Genomic DNA, 7,393 nt, shown 5'->3' on the forward strand with positions numbered 1-7,393 from the left:
CTGTGTGGATTGGGTGGTTTGTTACAGACATCTTGTGATAATTTCACGTCAATAGCACCTTTAGAAATATATTTACCTAGAAAATTAGGGGCATATTCAATACTATTTTTACCCGGTGTATATATATATTTTTTTGCTTTATATATATTTTTTATTACCAGCTTTAATTAAGGGTGGACACACTGAAAACACATAGGCTCTGCTCATGATCACTGAACATGAGTTTTACAATTGATTCAATAAAGTAATTAAAATTTTTTTACCATATTCTGAGATTCTATAAAGTGTTTGGATTTATTACTTCTACTTCTGTATGAGCCATTTTATATATAACAGTACGTTGAGGCCGGATTCACACACACGTATTTCACGGTCTGTAGAATGAATGATCATGGGTCTACTTACCAGAACTTGTATCCCCATATATGAGGTTGTGATTAGAGATGAGCAAATTTGTACGGATTTTGGCCCCAAATCTGATTTTGACATATTCGGGCTATATTCGAACAATTTTCGTGCCGAATGTTTGTCTTATGTTCAGTTCTTAACATATTCGGTAATTTCTACTCCCATTGACTCTAATGATGTTTGGCTGTGTTCGACAAATATTGCAAAAACAATATTCGAATTTGATCATATTCAGAACCAAATCCAAACAAATTCACTCATCTCTAGTTGTGAGTTTCTGTCTGGAGACCCACCGCCAAACCAGGCTGGAGAGTACAGTCTGTATATGGACCATGAAATATACTCAAGTGAACATGGCCTTAATGTGTTGTTGGATAGTCCATAATCAGAAAATTAAACAATTTCCCATTTACTTTTGCATCAATTGCAAGTTTTCATACTTTCTGCTAGCTGTCACTTGAATTGGACCCTTCATTATTTTATTACTTTTGTTACTGCTGTATTCACACTGTCTGGGCATCTTTATCATACCTTGAATGCCAGAAAAAAAAGAAAAAAAACAGTGAAATTCTTTTTTTTTTTTTTTTTCACCAGGTTTAATTTTTTTTCTCATTTTTAAGTTACATTGTGTGGTAAAAATGACTAGTGTAATTAAAGATACAACTTTTCCAGTGAAAAAAAAAAATCCCTGATATGGTTGTGCTAAAGAAAAATAAAAAAAAGTAATAGTTCTTGGAAGAAAAGATGAAAGTGCAAATATTTTAAATTACGTGGTCATGAAGGAGTTAAGGATTGCATTCGCACAGAATTTGTAATTTTCACACAATAATTACCGTAGGTGGATAGTTACCCAATGTACAATATGTGGGGAACACTCTGCATTTAGCAAAGTTGCAGGGCACGGATGATGTGTTGATAAATTGATTATATTATATAGCTGCCTAAGAAGTGGCAGTGCATATTAGATGTCACTCACAAGGGGTTTACTAATCTTAGACCTTATTTATGGCGTAAGCACAAAATATCCAAAAATATCTGATAGTCGCTGGTCCTACCTGTGGGCCTCCACTCTATGAGTTAATGTGGTTGTGTGTGGCTTCCTCCATTTCAATTACAGATACGTCCGAAGCAACCTTTGGAAACATTAGTTTAGCTTGACAAAAACTAGAAATATCTTAACCTGAAGTCCAAGAACGTGCAAGGTCCCCAATCTTTGTCTCTGTCTTGTCCTTTATTGCTTGCACTGCTTTTTAATTACGGTTGATTAATTAAATAATTAGACAAGCGAATAGTGCGAGCGTGAAACTAACCCTTCTGTGTGCTTGTGGTAACCATCAACATAACACAACCCCAACACTCCCTCTATGGCTCAAATCCAATGATTATATTAGCACATTACATACACACCACAAATATATAAACCAGAGAAACCAAGCTCTTCTACTTTGTAAACTTCTGAGACTTGCCACAATTCTCTTTAAAATGCTGTAGTTGGACCAAGAATACTAGATTCAGTCTGTCTCCCCCAAGTTCTGTAGATTGACGCTTTCCCCTAGCTGGCCGTAATGGTTAGCTGTTGTCAGTCATTGCAAGAGGGGCACAGTTACAGCTGCCGCTCTCTATACATAGAACAGTGACTGAAGCAGCTCCCGTGCCACCTCTGACTGGAAGCCAAATGCTTCCGAAGGAAGAAAGTTGTCAGCTGTGACAGTCTTCAGTAAGGAAGGGGGGCCTCAAACTGTCCCTGGAACTGTCCCTGTCTCGGGGGTACACTTAAAGGTAGGGAGGCACGAGTCTCCAACCTTACTATGCTCCTGTTAATGTCCTAAGCTGTCCCCTCTCCCAGGAGGCCTGGGACAGATATTTTAATGTATGTACATGTAAGACAAACAGGGATAACAAAAGCAACTTTCATACAAAAGCACTCACCAAGGGTAGAGAGGAATATAGGGAAGGACGGGAAGGTACAAACTAAATGGGAATAGGATAATGAAGAAAGCATACACCCAAAAACAACATGCAACAATCTCCAGCAGCAACTACGAACCCCAACTTCAGCACAACTCCTTCAAGACAGAAAGGAAAACTTTCACAGGTAGGGATGAGAAGGTCTGGCCAGGTTTTATAGAGAGAGGAAATGAGCAGGTCAGGAGCAGCTGTGAGATGGAGCTGCATGTCTCCAACCAGCATACAAAGAGTCGTTAACCTCTTCAGCACCAAAGGAAACAAAAGTCCATTTGATATGGGGAACAAAACACACAGTCTAAATGGAAGACCTGCTATTCACAGTACATAAATATCGCCATAAACCCTGATCTCCCAGGAGGACATGACAAACTCGTGACAAAATTTTACTTCCTCCCAGCAGCGAGGCTCCAAGTGCCGGCACCAGGCAGGTTCAAAACTCTATTAACCTGCAGATTAACCACCTATTGATCATCAAAACGTCTTTTTACTGACCTGAGATATAAGATAATATATCACAGCTGTCAGCTGTACACTATAGGTGATGTCCAGCTGCATCAGTCACAATCAATGTTGGGAATGGCCATGGCCATTTAATCCCTTAGATGCTGCTGTAAATAGTGATTATGGCATCTAGATGGTTAGCAAAGTGTGGGGACCTATATTTACCTTAACATAAAGTACAATGCCCAGTAAAAAAATAATCTCAATATCACTGGGATATCCTCAAGTGTTCCAGCATTATTTCCACATAAAGTGGCACATATCAGATTGTCACTAAGGGATTAACATTGTTTTTTTATTTTTTTTTACCATATAACAGGTTCCCTTTAAAATGCACCTACTCATTAAGGGTTGGATAGAAAGGAATTCATTAAGGGCATGGCTGTGATAAAAAAAAAAAAAGCTTGAAACCAAACATAGTATTGAAATGTTTCATACAGCCTGGGCCATTGCTATTCAGGAAAGTAACTGTTTTCTTTAATAGTGTCTATTTATCTTGGCATCTGGCAGTGAGGCGTGCACGATACTCTGGGCGAAAACAGGATTTAAGAGGGGGAACAAGCTGCAACCTTCACTTCTTTACAGCTGCTCGTAATCCTGGGATTCTGCACCAGTTCATAAGTCATTTACTGACTGTTACAAATTCTCCTGGAATGTGTCAATATATAAACATGAGTCAAAACTAAGCATCAGTCATGGGATACAATGTTGCAGCGCTTTGCACATAAATTAATATCTTTTCTTTATACCAGAACTAGACTTCCTCATTGTATGTGATCAAAGCTGCTGTGTAAGAGGAGATACATGAGGACGGAGAAAGGGCTAATACTCCCATCCCGAATTCTGCTTCTTACATCTCTTACAGACATGCAAAAATTTTTTTACTTGCATTAATTTAGATCATCATAATTTAATTCTTACCTTCTGCTGTTCGTTTTCAATCCAAAATCAGAGAAATCTGCAGGGTCTTCTTCCAACTTCTGCTTTTTTTAACATGCTCCAGCCCACTTGGTTAATGGAGCCAACAAAGAAAGACACATTTCCAGTATAAAACACACCCAGCACTCAGATAAGAAGCTGAAAAGATCACATGGCACCAAGTCTCTGCAAGTTCGTTTTGCAGAATCTCCTTATTATGTTCATATCTCGATGTGGACAAGACGTTCAAATATTTTCCAGATAACCATGAGTTGTTACAGAGAAGACTTTAACAAGATCGAGGAGTCGAGGAGTTTCAGATATTACTAAAGTTTTAAGTTTAGTTGCCCCTTCTCTGTAGTTCTTCAGACAATATCTAGAAAACTTTCATCCAAACAATGAGCGTTTTGTTTACGTTTCAAATTATTATTCTCCCAATTCCAATTATTCTTCATAAACTTTTCCAGGCAGGAAGGATTTAAGTCTGGTCTTAAATTTTCTCTTTCTGTTTCTTTCTAAATGCCTTCAAGGTAAGAAACAATCTTTGGGAATTTGCTATCACTTTTCCCCTCCCTTACATTCTTGAGGCTGGTACACTTTTTTTTTTTTTACCGTATATACTCGAGTGTAAGCCGTGATTTTCAGCCTAATTTTTTAGGCTGAAAGTGCCCCTCTCAGCTCATACTTGAGTCACTGTCCCAGTGGGTTGGCGGGGGAGGGGAAGCGGCAGGAGGCGGCGACTGTCACATCATACTAACCCCCTCCTGGCGCGGTCTCTGCACGTCCCTGCTTCTCAGTGGTCTCCGGCGCCGGCAGCTCTTCCTGTGTTCAGCGGTCACGTAGTCCCGCTTATTAAAGTAATGAATATGCATGCAACTCCACTCCCATAGGCATGGAGTGAATATTCAGAAATTTAATGAGTGGTACCACATGACTGTTGAACACAGGAACAGGTTGCTGGCGCCGGAGACCATCGGAGAAGCAGGGACGTGCAGAGACCGCACCAGGAGGGAGTGAGTATGACTGGGAGGATGTCATACTCCTCTACCGCTGCACTGTCTTTGGCGTCCTCTGGCTGTGACGTTCAGGTCAGAGGGCGCGATGACATGTTTAGTGCGCGCCCTCTGCCTGGACAGTCACTGCAGAGACCCGGACGACAGAGCGGCAGGGACAGGTAAATATCGCAAGTGCCGGGGGCCTGAGCCAGCGTTGACACCGGCACCTGGCCACCATAGCGCGCTGGTGTCCCCGCCTGCTCAGGACACCAGGACCTGGCCCCCAGCAACGAGTATGTAATTTTTTTTAATTGCAGTAGCAGCATATGGGGCAAATTCTATGGAGCATCTTATGGGGTTATCAACTTTTATGGAGCAGCATATGGGGCATATTATTCTATGGAGCATCTTATGGGTGACATCAACCTTTATGGAGCAGCATATAGGGCATATTATTCTATGGAGCATCTTATGAGGCCATCAACCTTTATGGAGCAGCATAAGGGGCATATTATTCTGTGGAGCTTTTTATGGAGCCATCAACTTTTATGGAGCATTATATGGGGCGTATTATTCTATGGAGCATCTTATGGGGCCTTCATTAACCTTTTATGCAGTATTATATGGGGTATATTTTAATATGGAGCATCTTATGGGGCCATTATTATCCTTTGTGCAGCATTATAAGGGGCATATTTTTTGTATGGAGCATCTTATGGGCCAATTGTGAACTGTGTGGAGCATTATATGGAGCTCCTGATTCAATATTGATATTCAAAAACATTTAACCTACTGATGTCTCAATTAATTTTACTATTATTGGTATCTATTTTTATTTTTTAAATTTACCAGTAGCTGCTGCATTTCCCATCCTAGGCTTATACTTGAGTCAATAAGTTTTCCCAGTTTTTTGTGGTAAAATTAGGGCCCTCGGCGTTGTTTTATACTCGAGTATATACGGGTAATCTATACTCAACAAATATTCCTCATTGACAACTACTACTAATGACTCTTACATTGTAAGAAATATTGAAAACATGCATAATGTAGGAAAAAAAATCTATTTTATGTATTTATAAGATAAAAGAATAGAGAAAGATGAGAAGGCACTTTAATGGAAAGCTATTAAGTAATAAAGATATGTGTTATCAGCTTTAACAGAAAATGAGATAAAATGAATTATTAATGCATCATATAGATCCCGCAGAATAACAGCTTTAATTTGTTTTACATTTAAAAAAATTATCATCGATAATGACTCTGTTGATTTCTCAGCTAATTGTAAAAGGAAACAACTAAGTACTGCCCTGCAGGGACCTTTCGATATACCTACAGAATTACAATCACTTTGTGTGAAGGCAGTGCCATTACTGCACGTGAATTATCATTCTGGACACATATTTTTTAGTTTTAGGTAAGTAGACATCGACAGCTAAGGCTAGATTCCGGTAATGGTGAGTTTTTTAATCGAAAAAATGCAAGTAATCTATTTTTTTAATGGGAGCAGAAATGACATAGAAAATCTGCAACATCAAAAACTCTCCAAAAGTTCATCATGGGAATGTCGCCTAAAGCGGAAGAGACCAATGAACTGTGCAGAAAAAAGCTTCAATGCTTCTTTACTCAACAGATATCTCTTCGACTCTACCATATACATAAACCCTTGGATAGGTCTCATCCTTGGGGAGGGCAGAGTGAGCCACTGCTAGACCTTTCTGGCATTCACTTGGCAAGTAGGAGAACAAAAGGATAGCTGGTGAAATTCAGTCTCTCCAATCTCTCTCCTCTGACATCATTTGTTAGGGGAAAGTTAGAAGACCAATCCCTCCGAATCTGGAGGGTTTAGCCGACTTTAATCTAATGTGTAAAAGCGCCATTATTTTACAGATGGATACTGCTGCAATGGGAATTTTCGTTCTCTCTTGGCTGAAACAATGCTTCAACCCCTTTACGACATATGATGTATATTTACATCATAAATCGTGTCCCTGACTTCAGTGCTGGCTCACACGCTGAGCCTGTATCTTTCCCGGCTGTTGATGGTTGAATCAGTCAGCCATCATTTGCCTCTGTTAGCTCACATCAGCATGCACGTGACATGATAGCAGAGCGCCGATGGGTTGCCATGAAAGCCACTGGTCTGCTGAAGATTCCCGTGGCTGTTATTTACAATCATCTTGTGAAAAGCCAGCCTGTAGCTGGTATTCATAAGAGATGGTGATTTTCGCTATACATAGCAGTGGTCATGCACTGTTATGTCTAGTACAAGTGATTGGATGATCACTGCTTCAAGTCCCCTAAGGGGACTATTAAATATAATAAAAAAGTAAAAAGAAAATATTTAAAAAAAATATTAGAAATATTTAAAAAAATGACAAACGTTCAAATCAACCCCTTTTTGCCCAGTTAAAAAAAATACACATATTGGGCAATGCCGCAGTCATAAAAGTCCGATCTATCAAAATATAACATTTACAAATCCGACCGGTAAACATCGTAACTAGGAAAAAAATCGAGACACCAAAACTACATTTCTTTTGACACTGCAATATTACACTAAAATGTAATAATAGGCAATGAAAACATTGTAGCCACCCCAAAAT

General features: G+C 39.4%; 1 protein-coding gene across 1 annotated transcript in view; it reads right to left on the reverse strand.

Moving 5' to 3' along the window:
- Positions 1-4,306, reverse strand: part of LOC141097900 (transmembrane protein 26-like) — a 42,512-nt gene extending 38,206 nt beyond the window's left edge. Inside the window, exon 1 of the mRNA XM_073585411.1 lies at positions 3,799-4,306. The gene's annotated coding sequence lies outside the window, so the exon portion shown is untranslated. The remainder of the gene's footprint in view (positions 1-3,798) is intronic.
- Between the last annotated feature and the right edge of the window lie 3,087 nt (positions 4,307-7,393).

Source organism: Dendrobates tinctorius, unplaced genomic scaffold (genome assembly GCF_039654945.1).
Source record: "Dendrobates tinctorius isolate UK_male_01 unplaced genomic scaffold, ASM3965494v1 ptg000086l, whole genome shotgun sequence".
NCBI lineage: Eukaryota > Metazoa > Chordata > Amphibia > Anura > Dendrobatidae > Dendrobates > Dendrobates tinctorius.